Below are 21,307 nucleotides of genomic sequence, written 5' to 3'. Positions count from 1 at the left end.
AAGAAGGAACCGATGACTCGGCACATAGCGCCTTCGGATGCGTCAATCGATCAGTCACTTATCAGAGGGTACTTCAGTCGCCGAACCTGTGCACCCGAATGACATGGCAAATCGGTAAGCGTGGCTACAACAGTTTATCCGTGAGAATTGTATTGTATACGTGTGCTGCACTGACCTGTGCATACTGTTTATAATCAATGCCAGAAAGTTTACAATCAATATTTACGATACACTTTCAGATTTGTAGTTTGGCGAGGCTCGAAGGAAGTATAATATAGGATGTTCTGCTCGCATTATGCACAAAATTCTCAGTTGCAGAATTTTTCAACTGCTAAAGTTGCCAATGGGGCTTGTTTGTATGACATTTCCTGATTACTGTGGCTATCGGACACAAGACACAATAAATGGAACACAAGAAAGGCACACGGCGCGGTGCTATATCACCTCTGTAAAGGCGCCTGCCGTAACTTGGGCGCGGCCGCTGTGTTTGCACGCACGTGCTTTGTGCGTAAGCGGAGACCTCGTCCAAGGCCAGCGATGCGCTGTCTGTAATCCGAGTTTAGCACGGTGGCGCCGGCATCGCCGCCGCGAATTTAGGCCGGCGCATAGAAACAGCAGTGAATCTCTCTTTCGGGGTGTGGCTGCGCGCGCGGATGGACGACGGCCGCGGGGTCCGTGGGGGTCGGTACCGCGGCTCGCTTGCCTCGGGCCCTCGTGGTGAGTCGGACATCTGCGGCGCCGCCTTCGCATTTGTATTGTATTATGTTGTCTTATGTATGTCTTATGTAGTATTGCATGCCTTACATTGTCGTGAATGTGCGTGTTGTTTTCCAGTATTCATTGTCAGCTATACGTTTAGCGTGTACGTGTTACGTGTTTACAAATTCGGCCGGCGAGCTCGCCATGTTTTAAAGAAGTGTTTAATAAAACGTCGTCCTCGTGGCCTTTCTTGCGTCCGATTTGTTTGCGCTACCATAGTAATCATTTGTTTTATAACAGCATTGTGCGATCGCCAGCCGGCCCGCGCGTCAGCACCCTTATCACTACATGGAGCTGAAAAATTTACAAAAACAAGTATTTGCCAGACACATTTGTTGGAACTATATTACGCGTTGGTTTATTCAATATGCCGTTTATTTCTACGTGCGCTGCTTCACTGAGTGTTCTCGGCCCTCTCAAGTATTTTCAATATCTTGCTGCAAAACGCTGAAAGATCATCATCATCATCATCACATTTGATATTATTATTATTATTATTATTAAAACTATTATTATTATTATTATTATTATTATTATTATTATTATTATTATTATTATTTGGTATCACATATTTCATTTGTCGTTAGATTCCTGTAGTCTTCTCAGAATTTCAACCCCCCCCTGAGAGAAATCCTGGGTGCGCTAATGCTTTCTGATAAGTGAATATCTGCGAAACGACAAAAAATAATGCTCAATATTTTCTATTTCTTCGCAGACATGACAGAGGGGCGATATCGTCAGACCAGCTATGTGTTAGTATAAGTTTAATGGGGGAGCACGGCATCGAAATCTGGTGATCGTAACTTCTGATTGTCGAGATTGACTCCAGTGAGACTTCCATGGGAATTTAAGGTAGAGTAGACCCTAGAAGCTGTGGCTCATACCCACACTGGGGTTTGGCCAGGTGTCGGTTAGTTTTTAAAGGCAAATTTGAAATTGAAGTTCAGACTTTGTTTAATTAATACGGAAGAAGTATAAGTTGCTGATATTCCGTCCACGTGGTTATCGACTCAATGCAGTTCTTCCTCTTGGCCGATCCCCAGCGGTGGACATGCCCCAGTAATCGGGGAACAAGCAGGCAGTCAACTTCTTCATTTCTTTCTCGCAAGCTAATGACTGCTTTTACTAAGCGCAAACGACTTCTCAATCCAGAAATGCGTGTTCAAGTTTCTCCTTGAGACCTTTCCTTCTTTTTTTCCACGGAGCCCAATTACCTCATTCGCTGAGCAGAAGCCCCTCTGAATCTCTCGTTCCCATCTCCGGCGTGGTCTAGTGGCTAGGATACCTGGCTTTCACCCAGGAGGCCCGGGTTCGATTCCCGGCGTCGGAAAGGTGTGGTCTCATGGTGTAACGGTTAGCACTCTGGACTCTGAATCCAGCGATCCGAGTTCAAATCTCGGTGAGACCTCTTTTTTTTTTTCCTTCACGAAGCACAACGACCTTTTTAACGGAGCAGAAACTCCTCTGTGGCTGTCGTTTCCATCTCCGGCGTGGTCTAGTGGCTAGGATACCTGGCTTTCACCCAGGAGGCCCGGGTTCGATTCCCGGCGTCGGAAAGGTGTGGTCTCATGGTGTAACGGTTAGCACTCTGGACTCTGAATCCAGCGATCCGAGTTCAAATCTCGGTGAGACCTCTTTTTTTTTTCCTTCACGAAGCACAACGACCTTTTTAACGGAGCAGAAACTCCTCTGCAGCTGTCGTTTCCATCTCCGGCGTGGTCTAGTGGCTAGGATACCTGGCTTTCACCCAGGAAGCCCGGGTTCGATTCCCGGCGTCGGAAAGGTGTGGTCTCATGGTGTAACGGTTAGAACTCTGGACTCTGAATCCAGCGATCCGAGTTCAAATCTCGGTGAGACCTCTTTTTTTTTCCTTCACGAAGCACAACGACCTTTTTAACGGAGCAGAAACTCCTCTGCAGCTGTCGTTTCCATCTCCGGCGTGGTCTAGTGGCTAGGATACCTGGCTTTCACCCAGGAGGCCCGGGTTCGATTCCCGGCGTCGGAAAGGTGTGGTCTCATGGTGTAACGGTTAGCACTCTGGACTCTGAATCCAGCGATCCGAGTTCAAATCTCGGTGAGAGGCCTCTTTTTTGTTCCTTCACGAAGCACAACGACCTTTTTAACGGAGCAGAAACTCCTCTGTGGCTGTCGTTTCCATCTTCGGCGTGGTCTAGTGGCTAGGATACCTGGCTTTCACCCAGGAAGCCCGGGTTCGATTCCCGGCGTCGGAAAGGTGTGGTCTCATGGTGTAACGGTTAGCACTCTGGACTCTGAATCCAGCGATCCGAGTTCAAATCTCGGTGAGACCTCTTTTCTTTTTCCTTCACGAAGCACAACGACCTTTTTAACGGAGCAGAAACTCCTCTGTGGCTGTCGTTTCCATCTCCGGCGTGGTCTAGTGGCTAGGATACCTGGCTTTCACCCAGGAGGCCCGGGTTCGATTCCCGGCGTCGGAAAGGTGTGGTCTCATGGTGTAACGGTTAGCACTCTGGACTCTGAATCCAGCGATCCGAGTTCAAATCTCGGTGAGACCTCTTTTTTTTTCCTTCACGAAGCACAACGACCTTTTTAACGGAGAAGAAACTCCTCTGTGGCTGTCGTTTCCATCTCCGGCGTGGTCTAGAGATTCCACTTCCGGCCACCGTAGTGAACGGACGCGGAATGTTGTGCTCCTCGAAAGGGGCGGTTTCAGCGGCCCAGCCGGGTCGCGGCATCAGGTTTAACGATACGAAGACGACACAGGACTACCAGATTATATTGCCCCAGTTACCTACAGGTTTGACCAACCACTGTCATTTGGGCACGCGGACGTGAAAGCGAGGCCATATCGAGTCGAAGGCTTTCCGTGATTCTTTAGACCGTTTGCAGTTAATGCCGAAGTGGTGGCTCTAGGAGCCTATCAAATTGAATCACGTATGGGCGATTAGCCTTCAAGGACGAGAGTGCCAAAAAGAAGATATTGTCGACCGCAGCATACACCGTCAAGGATCACAGGTGTGTTGCGATAGAGTCCCAGCATCAAGACGTCAGGATAAGCTGTACTGGCTTTTGCACACCACACACCAGACGAGGACGTAAGAAGCGCCCTGGCGCCTTACGGCACCGTAAGCGCAATTTCGCGGGAGAAATGGCGTGTGCAAGGCTGTGCTGACAAAGGATCTCACACACGCGTCTGGTGTCCCTTCGCTTGAAGGCAGGATACACTGTGGAAGACCTGCCGCATCAGCTTCGCGGCGGGGAGGACCACGCACTCGTGCACGGTTCCTGGCAGACCACCGCTCTGCCTCCGGTGCCGCGGCACCGGACACATAGGCGCGAGTACCACGCTGTGGGCTCTGTCGTCGCTATGGCCACGACGAGACCCAGTGCGTGCGTAGCTACGCCAATGTGACAGGGTCTGGACGAAAACGACGCCGTTGACGAGCACCTCATGGACCAGGCTGACGCGGAGGCGACCGTGTCGGGGATGATGAACTCAGCGAAACCTGATAGCGAGTCACAGACGGAACTTTCTGAAAAGAACTGGGCCGTAAAGACGACGACGCGGCCGCGCCCGCCTATGACACGAAGGAAATTGCAGACGCTGACACGGACACCAACAAGACAAGTACCACCGCGAGCACCGCAACTAACAGAGAAGAAAGCCATCAGGAAGCCCGAACTGGATTGCGACCAAAGAAGACGGTCGTAAGAGACCGCGTGAAACAAACCGAGGAAGACGGCACACCAGACGGAGGCTGCGCAGAAGAACCCCACTCCCGAAAACGCCGGTTTTCAGGCGACTTTCCAATGAAATTCAAACCCAAGGTGCCGCTAGACAAGAGGACGGCACCGCCAGCAGACCCGCCTTAGCGGGAATGCTGACTGCAGACTTCGCGACAGAGCCTGGGACGGAAGGGTAGCACAGTGAACTCTGAAAATGTGTGCTGCTAGAGGAGACGCTTGGTCTTCGCCTGAAAAGACGAGACCACCTGACGTGGAGAGTCCGTTGGCCGCAAGTCTTCTTCCAGACGTGATGGGCCCTTCAACGGTGTGAGTTTTGACCCCCCTGCAGTCGGCATTAACGATTCTGCTGTGACCCTGAAAGTAGCCACCTTAAATATTCGCGGATTAACTTCTCAAAAACGACAAACGAATACTGACTGATAATGACATTGATATTCTAGCGGTGCAAGAATCAAAAATCGACAGCGAAGAACTAACTGAACGGCTGGCGAATAATTACAAAACAAGCTATAACATATGTGTGTGTCATGCCAATGGCAGGTCTGGGGGGTGTCTGTTATTTTTAAAACAGTCTATCGGAATTGGTGAGGAAAAAGTCATTACTTCCGATAATGGGCGACTTGTACTTTGCGATTTTACTTTTTAAATGCGAAGCATTTCTTAGCGGACCTCTGGCACTTTGAGCGTTTCTATCTACGTATCTATCTATATATCTATCTATCTATCTATCTATCTAGCCGCCTACGTCTGGGTGCTCTCATGATCGCCTCCTTAACTTGGTGTAGGCCAAGATTTGCATGGGAGGTTAAGAGGATTTGACGAATATGATTGCCGGGTCATGACATGAATAACGTTAAAATCCTGTCGCGTCGTCGTCAAACCCTTTCCACTAGACACGTGTGGCACATACCCGTTTACCTTGCGCCGCGGTGTACGGGTATGCGCGACCGGTGATTGACAGTTTATATCTACCCAGGAACGGCGAGAACAGACATTGGTTACTTAAATGCTAAAGCGTTAAGGAAAACCAACATAGGCAGCATTTACTCAACGAATAGAAAGTATGAAAATTAGGATCCCAGCAGGAATCGAACCCAAGCATTCTGCGTGGCTATCAGGTATTCTACCACTGAGCCACCCCAGGTCTATAAAATGGTTTGAAAAAACAGCCTACGCAGGCGTAATATCTGTGCAACGTCAGTTGTGGTTGTGGTGCTGGCTATCTAATTTCACAAGAAAGCAATAAACGCTACATGATACTCTTACGATATGTACTCCTACGATACTGGCGTCATATCACATGACGTCTGTAGTTCCAGTGTCGGCTTCCGCTTTATAGCAGTCTAATAAACATTACGTTTGTATCTCTATGATTCAGCAAGCTATATTGAAGCATTGCTCGACCCCGGAGGAATACATTAACGAAAGTTACATATGATATCCACATCACCGCACCGTAAAGTGCACTTCGTCCACCAGAACGGCGCAGTGTCCTCTTGATTTCTTACGATGCTGGGCGATGGCCTCATGCTGACGGAGGATGATGCCTCATTGATTGACAGCCGCTTTGCACATTAGGCTACGTAGGCCACACACACCCAGGTATTCTACGAATACGACAAACACCATCCACTGATGTTGGTCTACGTAGCACTATCCAGGCCTACCAGCCTCGACGGCCTATACCTCATCAACGCGATGGGTGGCTTCAGGTTGCGACATGTCGCCGGTTCTGTCGACAGACAATTTTTCGACGAAATGACCGAGGCATCCACGAATTCCAACAGCTCTACTATACCACATACTTCACTACACATGGACCCCTCGTCACGACGGTCACGACCGGATAATATAACAAGTCACGACCAGCTGCTAGTGCTCACTGATTGCGGTGATGATGCCCTTGTCCAAGAACTGTCAAGAACTACTTGCACACTTGTACACGGGTTCGTGAAACGTGCGTGCGTTCTTGAGACACGTATAAGCACTACGTATCAGCTTACCGCTACTGGTGTTGGTAATACCCACGTTGCATACGTAACCGTAAACAACTGGTTATATAACACATATGCGGCTCTGCAGCATATATATGTGTGCGTATAAAATTTATACAAATCTTAGGCATCATTTTGTAACGTGTCGCACAGTAAAAAAAGTTACGCCACAGTCCCCTACCCGCCGCATGCTTCGCATAACATCGACTCCCACGGTACGTGGGATCTGCCGAATTTTTGTAAAAAAAAAATGGCGAATAATTTGTGTGTACGCGCCTAATATAGCTTGTGAAAGAAAATGTTTTTTTGACTACGTAGACACTTTTCTAAGATGCGATCGTGTTGTTGTGTTGCTCGGTGATTTCAACTGTGTGTGCATGCCCGAAGACAGTGTGAAAAATGTTCCAGTACGCGACAAAAGTGCATTACAGCTTGCTGCAATAACTGATGAATATGGCTTGGTAGATGTAGGGTATGTATTCCGTGGAAGTCATGTGCAGTTTACACATTACCAGCAGCAAAGTCACGCCAGACTGGATAGAATGTATATATCTGGATGTATTGTACCTTTGTGCACAAACTATGCCGTGAAAAACCTTAGTTTCACTGATCACTCTCTCGTAACGATCGAAATTGGCAAGAAAAGAAAAACTACGAAGTTTAACTGGGATTTATGGAAGTTGAATGAAAAACTCTTGGAGGACGAGATGTTTGTGAAAGTAGTAAGCAAGAAAGCTGAAGATGCACTTCGTAATGGAAGCACAAGTTACATAAGCGTCTGGGAGCAATTTAAAAATGAAGTTAAAATGTACGCAACTGAGAGGTCAAGTGTCATAAGATTCAAGGAAAAGCAAAAAGAAAAAGATCTGCAGAGCACACTTGAATATCTACTGAATGCAGATAGCACTATTCCCGCATTGTTTAGCAAAGAAATATAGGAAGTTAAAAGACAGATGGAATGCATTACGGAAGAACGATATAAAGGGGCAGTAATAAGGGCACGTGCTGAACGTTTCACATTTGGCGAAGTGCCCACAAAACGAGTGCTTGCGGAAGAAAAACGATATGCAACAAAAAAAGAGATTAAAGAAATACGCTACGGAGGTGAGCTTTCTTCGGAGCAGCAAGTTATCGAAAAAGCTTTCCTTGAAACGTACCGAAGACTGTTGGGCGGTAAAACGGAAGTGAAAGACGAATTCATAGAAGCATTTTTGTCACTTATGCCGAAATTGGAAGATGACGTCAGAGATGCGCTGGAAACGCCCATAAAGATAGAAGAAGTTGGGCAAGCAATCGATGACCTTAGTAAAGGCAAGTCGCCAGGACCTGATGGCATAGGGGCAGGGTTTTATAAAACTTTCAAAAGTGAAACTACGGTAATGCTTTATCACGTTATTACTGAAGCATATGAAATTAAGCAACTGCCTCTGTCCTTTAGGGCGAGTCACGTCATACTCATACCAAAAACTGAAGACGCAGAAAAGTTGCAGTGTGTGGAAAACTATAGGCCCATAAGTCTTACGAATGTTGACTATAAAGTTTACATGAAAGTTCTGGCAAAGAGACTACAATCAGTAATTACGAGTATTGTTGGTGCGCACCAGACGTGCGGTATAAAAGGACGAACCATTTTTAACAATATTCACACGGCGAGAACCATTTTAGAATGTTGTGATGCCACTAATGGCCACATAGCGATGATACAATTAGACTTGCAGAAAGCCTTCGACAAAGTGAGTCATGAAATATTATTTGCGCTATTGGATCACACTAACGTTGGTGGAGTAATACGAGAGGGTGTGAGAATGGCATATCAGAACTGCTATGCTAAACTCGTGATTAACAAAAAACTTAGCGCTAGCATAGCTGTGACATCTAGTGTGCGGCAAGGATGCCCTTGTTCCGCTCTGTTATTTGCCATTTACTTAGAACCCTTTTGTTTAAAATTGATGAGCAACACAAAGATAACAGGATACCAGTTCTTGACACATGAGGTAAAAATTTTAGCGTACGCAGATGATATCGCGATATTTTGTGAAAATAAGAACAACATACAGGAGGCGATAAGAGAAGCAAGAACATTTTGCGCCTATACTGGAAGCGCCATCAGCTGGCAAAAGTGTATGGGTTTTTGGCATGGTGAGTGGAATTCCAAACCAGAGTACTTTGAAGGGATCACATTCACCACCACGCCGTCCAAGTATCTCGGAGTGCCTTTAAAATATTATCAAGAAACCACTGAACAATGGGCTGATGAAACTGAAAACATTCGGGCAAAGGCAACCAAGTGGGGAGGATGTGACCTTTCGATCTTTAAGCGCGCAACAGTGTGCAACGTGTTTCTTGCAGCAAAAGTTTTTTACATGCTACAGGTATTATGTATGTCTCGAATATGTGTACAAAGGTTGCACAGAATATTTGCAGTGTTTATTTGGAAGTCTACTTGGGAACGAACTGGCCGAATTAATCTTTTTCACAAGCTTAAGAAAGGGGGAGTGGGATTGTCGCATTTATTCCTCAAGCAGGTTATTCTAAGATTCTTTTACTTAAGGGATCAAAATGATGGATTCTTGCGTGCGGTGATGCAAGTGAGACTACGTGATAAGCTACCACAGTACATTGTATCATCGTATTCTCCAACGCAGGTAGCGGTGAGAGGTTTTTTAAAAGAAGTCGTTTATGCCTTTCAGTTCCTACAAGAGCACTTTTCGTTAGTGTATTTGTCATCGGTAACCAAAAAACAACTGTATAAGGATTTAGTGAATATCATGTGCCCAGTGCCTGTATACCGTAATAGGTATGTATTAGGATCTGAGAAAGATGTGTTTAAACGTATTAACAGAATACCTGTAAGAGCGTCAACTAAAACCTTTTTCTTTTTGCTACACACTGGCACGCTCCCCGTTAAACTATGGCTGAAAGATAAGGGATTCTATCTACCATGGGGTGTAAATTGCTTGATATGCAATAAGCCGGAAACAATCGAACACATTTTCTTAGATTGCTTTGATTCTGTGTTCATGTGGGACATCCTCCAGAGAACTTTAAAAAAAGATTTCCCACTTACGCCATTCGGAATACGCTTTTTGCCTTGGGAACAAACAGGAGATGTGCCATGTGATATGATAATGCTAGTAACCATGCACAGTGTCTGGAAAACCAGAATGGATATCAGGCATGAAAATGAAGCACCAAAAGCCGCCAAGGTATACCTTCATGAATACTTGTTGTACATTAGAGATGTGTTATACGAACTTCCTGAGCCACCTGACTGGCTACCCATGATAGAAAAGCTGCTCACAGTGAAATATTATTAAATTAGTTACACGGGACAAGATGTCAGTCCCGCTTTTAAAATGTATATTTGAACATGTTGTGAAGTGTTGAATTCAAAGATAAGAATTCCTATGTAAAGTGTGTCTTGACCAAAGCAGGAAATAAAGAAAAAAAAAAAACCGGTGTGGTCTAGTGGCTAGGATACCTGGCTTTCACCCAGGAGGCCCGGGGTCGATTCCCGGCGTCGGAAAGGTGTGGTCTCATGGTGTAACGGTTAGCACTCTGGACTCTGAATCCAGCGATCCGAGTTCAAATCTCGGTGAGACCTCTTCTTTTTTTTTTCCACGGTACACAACTGTTTTCAGTAAGCAGAAACTCGTCTGCATCAGTACCTTCCCATCTCCGGCGTGGTCTAGTGGCTAGGATACCTGGCTTTCACACAGGAGGCCCGGGTTCGATTCCCGGCGTCGGAAAGGTGTGGTCTCATGGTGTAACGGTTAGCGCTCTGGACTCTGAATCCAGCGATCCGAGTTCAAATCTCGGTGAGACCTTTTTTTTTTCCTTCACCAAGAAGAACGAGCTTTTTAACGGAGCAGAAACTCCTCTGCAGCTGTCGTTTCCAGCTCCGGCGTGGTCTAAACGTTTTGGTCATGAAGAAAGCGAATGCGTGCGAACCTACGTCAATATAGCTTGCCCTCCGAAAGGTGATAAAGTAACCCGCGAACACTTAATGGTTGAAGCAGACTCTGAAGAAGCCGCCAGTGGATCAATGATGGCGCCGCAAGCTACAACTCTGGAAACGGTGGTGCATGCGGCGGACAAAGAAACCCCGAAGTTGCCTCTGAAGATGGCCAAAGTCGACACCGATGAAAAGACAGACAGGAGCTCGGAGAGGGATTTGAAGATGACTACCGATGAGACACAAGTGGAGCGCCGTTAAAACGAACCCTTGAAGAAGACCCTCAAGGAAGTGTGGGTGATACCAGCACGAAGGAACCGATGCCAAAGACGCCATATCGTCGGATGACCTTGAGGCCGCCCCCTAATTTGCCAGCGAGCCGGAAACCGACCGACACAGCACTAACTTAGAAGGTCTTTCTTTTTTTTCCTTTCCTTTTTTCTTTTCCTTTTCTTTTCCCCTTTTTTTCATTCTTTTACATTTTCGACCGTAAAAGGTATTTCGTATCACGTGCTAAGTAACGGGCTAGTGAGTAGCTTTGTCCGCCTCTTCGTCACAACAAAATGATTCGCATAGACAAGCCCTTGCGATTAGCTACTATCAATGTAAGGGGACTGTCAGGACGAAGGAAGCAATATCAGCTACGACGCCTTGATGACGATAAAGATCTTGATATTATTGCATTGCAAGAGACAAAGATAGAAAGTGAGGAAGGGACGGACAGAATGGTAAATCTTTTCACGTCGCGCCATCTTGTGTGCGTATCTCGTGCATGCGGAAGAGCCCATAGAGTTTCCTACAATACTTACTAGAGGGAACTCTGGCGCTAGTGTCTATGGGAGCTGCAATGCATCGCGCTTCAGCCAGCATGGGAATCATGGGTAGTACACGGATTTGTCTAAACTTCGTTCTTTCGGCTCCGTTTGGCTCCGCGTCGCCTGCATCCGCTTTGTCGTAAAACGAAGTTCAGCAAAAGTCAGCAGTTCCACTTCACCACTTTAACTTCTTTAGGCTCACCGATTCAAATCTGGTCACGAAGTTCACAACGATCCATTCTTTTATCCGAAAGAAAACCAAAACATAGCAATAAACAAAGCCACAAGTGCGTTCGAAGCCCACAAGCACGAAGACTAGGCAAATCCGTGTACTACCCATCATTCCCAGGGTGGCTGAACGATCGCAGCGCCAGAGTTCCCTCTAGGTCATTTTAGGAAACTCTAAGGAAGAGCCGGCGGCTGTGCACTCCTGATTAGAAAAACGTTGGGTACAACAATTGAAAGTGTTATAACGGATGAAAATGGACGCCTGGTTGTGTGCGATTTATTGTTATGTGCAATGAAGTGGCGCGTTATCTGTTTGTACGCTCCGAATGGAATAAGCGACCGGACGAGCTTTTTTGATATGTTTTGGATGGCTATTTGAGAGTAGAAGGGTGTATTATAATGATGGGTGATTTCAACTGTGTGTGTAATGTGGAGGATCGTGTACGTGCACCACCGATTTATTATGATGCTAGTGTAAGAGCTCTTGTCAGAATGATAGAAGAGCATGAAATTACAGATGTTGGTTATGTATTTGCAAATACGAAAATTCCAAAGTTCACACACTACCAGCGAGATAGTCATGCGAGGTTAGATAGAATTTATGTTTCAACCCCAATTATATCGCACTGTAGCGACTATGGCGTATCAAATGTGTCATTTAGTGACCATAGTGCAGTCCATGTTTTGATAGGTCCGAAGAAGCCCTCAAAGTTTAATTGGTCACTGTGGAAATTTAATGATAAACTTTTAGAGGATGAAGTATTGGTTAGCAAAGTAAAGAATGGGATTAGGGCGTATCACGAAAGGCACAAAACAAGTTGTTGCGAAGCGTGGGAATATTTTAAGGAGCAACTCAAATTAGACGCCATTGAAAGATCGTGTGTACTAAAACAGAAAGAAAAAAGGAAAGAAAGAGAACTACAAGCTGAGCTAGATTTTCTCTTGAGCAAAGAGAGAAGTGCTCCTGGAAGCTCAATGTTGGAAGTACAAAGAAAAAAGGCTGAAATGGAACGATTGGACGTTGAAAAGTATAAAGGTGCTATTATCCGCGCACGCGCAGAAAAGCTTTGGTGCGGCGAAGAACCAACGAAGAGGTCAATATCTGACGAAAAGGGCTATGCTGCAAGAAATGAGATAAATGTCATAACGTACCAGAATGACGTAACCTGGGATAAAGAAATAATTCTACGCGCTTTTGAAAACTACTATGAGGGAATGCTGGGGCAGCAAATGTCCTTTTCAGAAGGATTCGATGAAGTTTTTCTTCAGAAAATGCCTAAACTCGATGATAGCGAGAGAGAAAACTTGGGGGCCCCTATAACGGTCGCGGAAAGAGAAAAAGCCATCGAAAAAATGAGCAATGGTAAATCACCAGGACCAGATGGTTTCGGTGCAAGCTTCTATAAGACGTTTAAGGAAGAGCTATCCGGTATCTTGCATGATGTAATAACGGAGGCGTATGATAAGCAAGTACTACCTCCATCTTTCCGACGAAGCCTTACAGTGTTACTCCCAAAATCGAGTGATCCTGAAAAACTACTATCAGTGCGACAGTATCGACCAATTAGCTTGATCAACACAGGCTACAAGATATATGCGAAGGTATTGGCAAGTAGGCTGCAAAATGTAGTAAGAAAATTAGTAGGTCCCCAACAAACGTGTGGCATAAAGGGGAGGTCTATAACAACAAATATTCACGTGGCAAGGAGGATCCTTGAGTGCTGCGATGCCTTCTCGGAAAAAGTTGCGATGATACAACTAGACTTGGAGAAGGCTTTCGATAAGGTGGCGCATGAAATTCTTCTCCTTGTCATGGAACACGCCAATGTAGGTTCCATATTATTGAAAGGGGTAAAGATGTGCTACCGCAACGCATCGACGCAAATTGTAGTTAACAAAATGTTGACTCACAGCATTAACATCAGGACGGGTGTAAAACAAGGATGTGCTCTTTCTCCACTACTATTTGCAATATTCCTAGAACCGTTTTGCTTAAGTGTGATGCATAATAATGACATCAAAGGATTTAGTCTAGATACCAGCGAAATAAAATTACTAGCGTACGCGTATGACGTTGTCATATTCTGTAAAGATAAGCAAAGCGTAAGCAAGGCGGTTGAAGTGACTGCAAAGTTTTATAGCATGACCGGCAGTACTGTAAACTGGAGCAAATCGCTGGGTTTATGGCATGGAAGCTGGGAAGCTACTCCAATGCTTCTCGAAAGCATGACATGGACCACGACACCGATGAAATACCTTGGCGTACCTTTAAAACATTACGATGACACAAAAGAATATCGGTCACAGGAAATCGATGAGGTGAAGGAGAAAACGGCTAAATTCGGAGGCCGCAACATGTCTATATTCGCACGAGCGACAGTGTGCAATATCTTTCTGGTCGCGAAAATATGGTATGTACTGCAATTTTTATGTATATCAAGAATGAGTATCCAGAAGCTACACAGAGTTTTCGCTATGTATATATGGGGTTCAACTTGGGAGCGAATGAGCCGTACTAATTTATTTCTACCACTGAAGGCAGGTGGTCTCGGATTAGCACATTTATTTTTGAAACAGGTAGCGTCACGATTTTTTTCTTGCGGGATCAAAGAAACAACTTCCTGCGCACAGTTATTCAACTAAGATTAAGTGATGCTCTCCCAGAATTTGCTGTCTCATCAGATTATAGAAAGGGTTTGAGAATAACAGGATTCCTGCGTGAAGTGGTATGGTCTTTTCGGTTTTTGAAAGCGCGTTTTTCATTGGACTATCTTAGTAGTGTTACAAGGAAAAAACTGTACAAAGACGTCATTGACGTCACTTTACCGATGCCAGTATACCGATCCATGTACGATAAAAGCTGCAGTGCAAACGTGTTGAAACGAGTTAAGAGAATGCCAATACGTGCGTCGTGTAAAACCTTTTTCTTTCAGCTACACAGTGCGACATTGCCTGTGAAACCTTGGCTAAAAGAAAGAGGGATTTTTGTGCCGTGGACAATCAATTGTCTCAGATGCAGAAAGCCTGAGACGATGGAACATATATTTCTGGATTGCTCTGACGCGTTATTTCTGTGGGACGTGCTACAACGCACCTTGAAAAAGGACTTACCAGTAACACCATACGGCATACGCTTTTTGCCAACGATCTGTGACGATGGGGTGCCGTATGATATGTTCATGGCGATGAATCTACATAGCATATGGAAGACTGGTATGGCAGTGCGCCATGAAGACATCTGTATATTGTCACCGAGAGAGTACTTCAATGAGAGCATTGTTTATATACGTGAAAGCCTTAAACACATGACGGATAAACCAGAGTGGTATCGTCTCCTAGATAGTTTGATATGCCATAAACCTTTTTAATGTCAAGCATTGGCCAAGATTGGTTAATGTTTGTTTTATCATTTGTATCATGGTTTTGTATTGCAACTTCGCAATAAAGAAAAAAAAAGATTCCCGGCGTCGGAAAGGTGTGGTCTCATGGTGTAACGGTTAGCACTCTGGACTCTGAATCCAGCGATCCGAGTTCAAATCTCGGTAAGACAGACAGACAGACAACGAACTTTATTAGATACGGAGGAGTTACTAACAGGACACCCTAACGGGAGGCCGTTGTAACCGCTGGCCGCGCCCACGTAGAGGACAGAACGCCGTGACGCTCCGCAATCTCGGTGAGACCTTCTTTTTTTCCTTCACGAAGCACAACGAGCTTTTTAACGGAGCAGAAACTCCTCTGCAGCTGTCGTTTCCATCTTCGGCGTGGTCTAGTGGCTAGGATACCTGGCTTTCACCCAGGAGGCCCGGGTTCGATTCCCGGCGTCGGAAAGGTGTGGTCTCATGGTGTAACGGTTAGCACTCTGGACTCTGAATCCAGCGATCCGAGTTCAAATCTCTGTGAGACCTTTTTTTTTTTTTCCTTCACGAAGCACAACGACCTTTTTAACGGAGCAGAAACTCCTCTGCAGCTTGTAGTGTGCACGTATATCACAGGAGTACGGCCACTAGCGTGGGTTCCAGTGGCGCACCGACGGGGGGGGGGGGGGGGCTTTGGGGTTCTAACCCCCCCCCCCCCTGAGGCCGACCTGACCCCCCCCCCCCCCGTAACTGCTTCACGGTCATTGTCGCCGAGAATCCAGCGTACACGTTCACGGGCCTTTCAGACGTTATTTCAATTCAAGAGGTGGTCTGAGGTCGATTTTCTCTCATTTACTCCAGAAATACGTTGTATTCACCCATCTACTCCTAAACTGAAAGAGCGCAAACCGCGTGCTCTGTGGCTCTGCGTTCATTTCCAGTGAAGCGGCTTTGGACGAAAGAAAATATGCTTTCACGGGTCGTCAGTTTGACCCCTCTTCTTTTCTTGCCCCCTCTGATTATTGCAATAGATCAAGGAGATATTTCGGAATCTTCGAAACAAGCTATTGTTTTTTTTTATTTGTTTGATTCTCGGGGGAAGTCTAAAAGGGGCTGTGTACAATGACAATGCGCCGCGTGACTTGACCACAGACGTCGGTGCACAGTGCATGTGACATGAAAAAGTATTACGTATAGCAGCTCATCCAGCTGTGTACGCAGTGCTACATACATGTTTGTCCAGAACAAGAGTTCGCAGTGTTGTTTACCGTTTGTAACGTTATTATCCGGTTCACACGGGCAAATCTAATGCACTTACCTGCGCACATGCAAATTATACCTGGTTCACTGGGACGCTTCTAATGTAATTAGAGATTAAGATATCAAGTGCCTAAATACCATTAAATTGTCGGTGTCACATGGCTTGATTTAATAGCACTAATGGCACGACGACGAAATTGCGCAATAAATATATGTTGGTTTTGTCTTGAATGTACAACTTCTTTCAAATTCTACGTCATAAAACCCATTTTATAGAAATAACAAGCGCTTTCATGTACATTCAATGCCTTACTCGCTATGGAAAACATTTCCTGTTGCGATGCCGGTGGCATTCTCGTTACTTTTTCTTAAATCCTTGATATTATAGTGAACACGAATTGTGTCCGTCACGGAGCACCTTTGTTTTCCTTTAAATAGTCAATAATGTACGCTCTCCTTGCCGACACATTCTTTTTTTTTATCATATAGATGGCTCTACAAAACCGCGCCCTCTGGATGAAGCTTTTTTCATCTAGCGGCCGTGACAAAACACAAAATGAAAATGAAGGCACTCATTCAACGGCAAGCTCTAAAGTATATAGGCACGTGTCACCGCTAAAATGCCCTTTATATTCACGGTGTTACCAATTAGCGCCCCTTTTTACGTGCAGACGAGCTCTAACGTAATTCTTATTGGCAGGACCGAACCAAGGTAACTATCGATGCTCCAAAACGAAAAAAAAGGAGAAAAGCATTTGAAGCACTTGGGCCCTTCCAGAGACATATGGTGCGAATCTTCTTTTTCTGCCTTATCACAATGCATTAATTTTGCTAAATATGCAAACTTTCTCATAAACGTTTCACTATTTGGAACCCTGTGCCCATGTCTGTCGCCATGGCAAATATAACAATGAAACACATCGAGGAACAAGCTCTTAATTCATTGCAGCCGCAGTCAAAAATCTTTCACAGATACGTCTCAGCGACTGTCATGCGAGCGTCAAGAGGTCATAAGTCACAATTATTCTCTCATCTAAATTTATCCAACGAGTACAGTTCACCCTTGAAACAGAAGACTCCCTGTCGTTTTTAGATGCCCTTGTAACTTGCAAATGAAACTGTGCAAACACACCTACACAAGTCGAAATTTCCAGTTCACTTTAGAACCCCACAAAAATCCGCAATACATCAGTAGTAAAGATATTAATGCGAAGAGCCGGAACGCACTGCAGCACACAACTTTAGAAAGAAAAACAAGAAAAACGCGATATATTCAGGAAACGCGCCAAAATCTTTTATTCAGGAAGCATTTCGCTTCCAAAAACACAACGACGCAAGCTGAGAAATCCAGTAACAGGTGTCCCCCAATCAACATCACGACAGAAATACATATCTCCGCTATCCGTGGCGCCAGCAAAACCATCGCCCGTTTCCGCGGCCGGCTGAGTACCGTGACAGTAAGAACGCGAATGGCCCGTCGGCTCTTGCGCTTTGCCGCCTTTGTGCCATGCACACGTGCACTCCGAAACGGGGGGGATAAAGACCTGACCGAAGCCAGTTCGACTTCAAAGCGAAACCACATGTTCGAAAAGCCGCCCGCGTACTAGGCTGCCGAAAAAAGAAGAAAAAAAAAAAACGGTCTTGTTGACACCCCACTCCTCCGAGCGTATGGCCCGTAGCCGACGATGGGGACCGGCGGTTCGTGAAAATGTTTGCAGCATTACGAACACAATAGCGCATTCTATGCCTTCTCCCAAAATCCGGCCACCGGAAGAGAGTACCCAAGCCATCTTCAACAAAACTGATTGTACTGGCTGCGACGCGAGCTGCATCAGCGGAACTGAGAGAGACGGAAAAGGACGTCCCCAATCCATCGCAGCTGAAGCCAATTACCGGAAATGAATGCTGCAGGACTTGGCTTTTCCCCGCGCAAAGCGCAAGAAAAAGAAAGGAAAAAAAGATGTACGCGTACAGCCTCACAGTCCGGCACTCCAAGTATCCCCCTTTCCCTGTCTCTCATCTAACAGTGCACCTCGACATATCCACACGCCAAAGGTGCTCCCCACCACTTTTACTCTTCAACTCATTCCCACCGGTCAATCCCTCGCACTCCTCTGTTCTTTGACCGAAGAGCACTGCCGCCGCCTGCCTCACCCTTTCATACCCACCAAACAAGAAAAGAAGCCCTGTTTCATCCCTCCCTCGACCGCTCAAGAAGGAACCGTATGCATTCCGAAAAGTAGGGAAAAATGTTCACTCAAAGTTCCAAAGAGGGCGTCGGCGGCGCTTCGAAAAGAGTGTTTTTTTTTTATTTTCTTCGGGGCTTGCGTTTTCTACAGGCAAATGGTGTCGCCAGCGGGGTGGCCGCGCATTTTTTTTTTTTAACTTTGTTGACAGAGGACGGACGAGCTGTATTGGAGCGGCGAGAAGAAAGGCGGACCTCGTACGCGGCTCGTTCGTCAAAGCGACAGCAAACCCGGGAGGCCGTACAGCTCGAGCACATGGCGATATTCGTTTAAGCACATACACTGTGGTTCCTGCATTTATGAGCAAGCCTTGGCGCAACTAGTGTGTGCGTCGACAGCCATGCCGCAGTACCGCGCGCACGCAGGGACCCCAAGCAAGCACGAATGCTATGCGAAAATCCATACGTTGCGAAGATGGGACAAGGAGGTTTGAGCCTGTTTCACATGCGAGCGACTGAGCGGCGGGGCCCGCGGCGATTGAGCGGCGACAGGACGCTCGCACGCGGCTTCGTTTCACATGCACCGCTTTTGCGCGGCGCGCGCCTCTGCGATGCGCAGTGATGGTTGTGGAAAGCGCCCGTTACCCGCGGGTTTCCTTTCTCCGAGTTCGCTTCTTTTGGTGCACTTGGGTTGCGAGTTTCACCAGCCTTCTACTTCGGTGCTCGATTTTCACGCGCCTAAACCTTGAATGACGAAAATGTGCAGTGTATCAGAGTGCAATTAAACAACTTCAGTAGTCACGTTTATTTCTGTTACAGCTTTCTTTTTTTACCACGCAAGTCTTCTTGCACGCTCATACACTTGGCCATGGAAAAGCAAAAAAAAAAAGAATTGGTTTTTGTGGTTTTAAGCTTTCAGAGTGCTTTCGGTGGCTTTTGCTCTCGAATGCCGCAAGGCGTTGGTGCGTCGTCTGGGCCGGCAACCATTGCAAACCCACAATGTCGTCGTCTGGGGGGCTCGCATTTGTCGTCTTCGGGGTACGTGACCATTGAAAGAAAGAAAAAGAAAACAGTAAACTATTCGAACGTGCTGAGTCAGAGTAGCAAAAAAAAAAAAAACTGAAACATGCGACCAACAAGTGCGCAGTGCCGTAGGGTCCCCCTGTACGGACCTGTGTTGGTGCCACGATTCTATAAAGATACAAAAGAACAAAATGACACGTGTAAACGATTTGTCTGCTTTGATGGAAGCGCAGTAGAGAACAACAAAACGAAAAGAAAGGCGTTTCTACACTGCCAGCTTGTTACAGCGAATGTCGTCTGCTAGGAAACCGAGTTCCTCCTGGTGCACGCGCCCGCTCCTCGACTCCGCCCCTGCAATCACGTGCTCCCCACGTCACTGCTCTCCCATTGGGTGACCTTGGGCAGCCGCTCTGCCGCTAGCGAATTTTTCCAACTCCGACGATCTCGATCGCGCGTCCGCTGGTCGCTCTAAAAAACCTGTTTTTGGGCTTCCGCGACGGCAGCCGCTCCGCTCTTGGAGCAGAATCGCTGCATGTGAAACAAGCTTTAGTAAGACGACGGAGCAGAATGAGTAATTGTTTTCAAGGACGCGTGACAAGAAAAAAGGGCTTTGGAAAGTGCGAGAGTTATATTGGGGTGCCACGTTTTCTTTCTCTTTTTTTCAAACAACTCTCGCCCTCTCTCTTTTTACCACTTCTTTTTTGTATGTTGTACATCGGACGGAAGCTACGAAGTTTGATGTGCCCCCATGCACACGTTCACTTCACTTGCTAGAACTTGCTTCTGTGTCTGCTGCGCGAATCTGCGTCGAATGAGCTACCACATCACATGCGTTTCGCTGAAGCGCCAGTCGAACACGATCCTCACTTACTTCCCGAAAAAGAGTCCGTGTTCAGATTCAAGAGATGCAGCGACAGCACCGGAATGACCGATTGCGGCCAAAAAGGAAGCGATGACTCAGCACTTATCGCCTTCAGATGCGTCAATCGATCAGTCACTTATCACTGAGGATACTTCAGTCGCCGAACCTGTGCACCCGAATGACATGGCAAACGGTAAGCCTGGCTACAGTGCAGCTGCATTGAGCTGCACGTATATACTGTTTATAATCAATGCCACAAAGCTTATAGTACTTTAAATATTTACGATGCACTTTCAGATTTGTAGTTTGGCGAGGCTTGAAGGAAGTATAATATAGGATGTTCTGCTCACATTGTGCACAACATTCTCAGTTGCAGAGTTCTTTAATTGCTAAAGTTGCCAATGGGGCTTATTTGTATGACATTTCCTGATTACTGTGGTAATCGGGCACAAGACACAATAAATGGGACACAAGAAAGGCACACGGCGCCGGGTGTCCTCGTGTGCCTTTCTTGCGTCCTATTTGTTTGCGCTAACATAGTAATAATTTTTTTAACAGCAATGCGCGACCGCCAGCAGGCCGGCACGTCAGCACCCTTATCACTACCTGGAGCTGAAAAACTAGCAAAAATAAGTATTTGCCAGACATGTTGGAACTATATTACGCGTTGGTTTATTCAATTTGCCATTTATTTTCTCCGTGCGCTGCTTCACTGAACAGTTTCTTGGCCCTCTCAAGTTTTCAAGATCTTGCTGTAAAATGCTGAAAGATCATCATCATCATCACATTTGGTATTATTATTATTATTATTATTATTATTATTGTTATTATTATTATTTATTAGCAGTAGTAGTAGTATTGTTATTACTATTTGGGTATCTCATATTTTCTTTGTCGTTGCAATCCTCCAGCCTAAACAACGAAATGGCGTATTATGCAATGTGCCTGCACCCCCCCCCCCCCCATCCCACACTCCTGTAGGCTTCTCAGAATTTCACCCCCCCCCCCCCCCCCCCCTGAGAGAATTCCTGGGTGCGCTACTGGAATGCGCGGTCACCTTTCTTGAAGACCGGAATGAACCTTCCCAATTCTCCAGTCTAATGGGACTTCACCTGTTGTCGAGTGACTGCTGAAAATGATT

The 21,307-nt window shown here is 46.1% G+C and overlaps 18 non-coding genes across 18 annotated transcripts; all 18 read left to right on the top strand.

The window, feature by feature from the left end:
* The first annotated feature begins 2,017 nt into the window (after positions 1–2,017).
* On the top strand, positions 2,018–2,089 carry Trnae-uuc (transfer RNA glutamic acid (anticodon UUC)). The gene has a single exon. It is a non-coding gene; the product is annotated as a tRNA-Glu (tRNA).
* Positions 2,090–2,095: 6 nt separating this feature from the next.
* Trnaq-cug (transfer RNA glutamine (anticodon CUG)) lies at positions 2,096–2,167 on the top strand. Its single transcript has one exon. It is a non-coding gene; the product is annotated as a tRNA-Gln (tRNA).
* A 76-nt stretch (positions 2,168–2,243) lies between these two features.
* Positions 2,244–2,315, top strand: Trnae-uuc (transfer RNA glutamic acid (anticodon UUC)). Its single transcript has one exon. It is a non-coding gene; the product is annotated as a tRNA-Glu (tRNA).
* A 6-nt stretch (positions 2,316–2,321) lies between these two features.
* On the top strand, positions 2,322–2,393 carry Trnaq-cug (transfer RNA glutamine (anticodon CUG)). Its single transcript has one exon. It is a non-coding gene; the product is annotated as a tRNA-Gln (tRNA).
* Positions 2,394–2,468: 75 nt separating this feature from the next.
* On the top strand, positions 2,469–2,540 carry Trnae-uuc (transfer RNA glutamic acid (anticodon UUC)). Its single transcript has one exon. It is a non-coding gene; the product is annotated as a tRNA-Glu (tRNA).
* A 6-nt stretch (positions 2,541–2,546) lies between these two features.
* Trnaq-cug (transfer RNA glutamine (anticodon CUG)) lies at positions 2,547–2,618 on the top strand. The gene has a single exon. It is a non-coding gene; the product is annotated as a tRNA-Gln (tRNA).
* Positions 2,619–2,692: 74 nt separating this feature from the next.
* Positions 2,693–2,764, top strand: Trnae-uuc (transfer RNA glutamic acid (anticodon UUC)). Its single transcript has one exon. It is a non-coding gene; the product is annotated as a tRNA-Glu (tRNA).
* Positions 2,765–2,770: 6 nt separating this feature from the next.
* Positions 2,771–2,844, top strand: Trnaq-cug (transfer RNA glutamine (anticodon CUG)). The gene has a single exon. It is a non-coding gene; the product is annotated as a tRNA-Gln (tRNA).
* Positions 2,845–2,918: 74 nt separating this feature from the next.
* Positions 2,919–2,990, top strand: Trnae-uuc (transfer RNA glutamic acid (anticodon UUC)). Its single transcript has one exon. It is a non-coding gene; the product is annotated as a tRNA-Glu (tRNA).
* Positions 2,991–2,996: 6 nt separating this feature from the next.
* Trnaq-cug (transfer RNA glutamine (anticodon CUG)) lies at positions 2,997–3,068 on the top strand. The gene has a single exon. It is a non-coding gene; the product is annotated as a tRNA-Gln (tRNA).
* A 75-nt stretch (positions 3,069–3,143) lies between these two features.
* On the top strand, positions 3,144–3,215 carry Trnae-uuc (transfer RNA glutamic acid (anticodon UUC)). The gene has a single exon. It is a non-coding gene; the product is annotated as a tRNA-Glu (tRNA).
* A 6-nt stretch (positions 3,216–3,221) lies between these two features.
* Trnaq-cug (transfer RNA glutamine (anticodon CUG)) lies at positions 3,222–3,293 on the top strand. Its single transcript has one exon. It is a non-coding gene; the product is annotated as a tRNA-Gln (tRNA).
* Positions 3,294–9,933: 6,640 nt separating this feature from the next.
* On the top strand, positions 9,934–10,005 carry Trnae-uuc (transfer RNA glutamic acid (anticodon UUC)). Its single transcript has one exon. It is a non-coding gene; the product is annotated as a tRNA-Glu (tRNA).
* A 6-nt stretch (positions 10,006–10,011) lies between these two features.
* Positions 10,012–10,083, top strand: Trnaq-cug (transfer RNA glutamine (anticodon CUG)). Its single transcript has one exon. It is a non-coding gene; the product is annotated as a tRNA-Gln (tRNA).
* A 73-nt stretch (positions 10,084–10,156) lies between these two features.
* On the top strand, positions 10,157–10,228 carry Trnae-uuc (transfer RNA glutamic acid (anticodon UUC)). Its single transcript has one exon. It is a non-coding gene; the product is annotated as a tRNA-Glu (tRNA).
* Positions 10,229–10,234: 6 nt separating this feature from the next.
* Trnaq-cug (transfer RNA glutamine (anticodon CUG)) lies at positions 10,235–10,306 on the top strand. The gene has a single exon. It is a non-coding gene; the product is annotated as a tRNA-Gln (tRNA).
* A 4,929-nt stretch (positions 10,307–15,235) lies between these two features.
* On the top strand, positions 15,236–15,307 carry Trnae-uuc (transfer RNA glutamic acid (anticodon UUC)). The gene has a single exon. It is a non-coding gene; the product is annotated as a tRNA-Glu (tRNA).
* A 6-nt stretch (positions 15,308–15,313) lies between these two features.
* On the top strand, positions 15,314–15,385 carry Trnaq-cug (transfer RNA glutamine (anticodon CUG)). The gene has a single exon. It is a non-coding gene; the product is annotated as a tRNA-Gln (tRNA).
* The last annotated feature ends 5,922 nt before the right edge of the window (positions 15,386–21,307 follow it).

The sequence above is a fragment of the Rhipicephalus sanguineus genome, unplaced genomic scaffold, assembly GCF_013339695.2.
Source record: "Rhipicephalus sanguineus isolate Rsan-2018 unplaced genomic scaffold, BIME_Rsan_1.4 Seq222, whole genome shotgun sequence".
NCBI classification, from domain to species: domain Eukaryota; kingdom Metazoa; phylum Arthropoda; class Arachnida; order Ixodida; family Ixodidae; genus Rhipicephalus; species Rhipicephalus sanguineus.
This window is presented reverse-complemented; position numbering and strand designations above follow the sequence as displayed.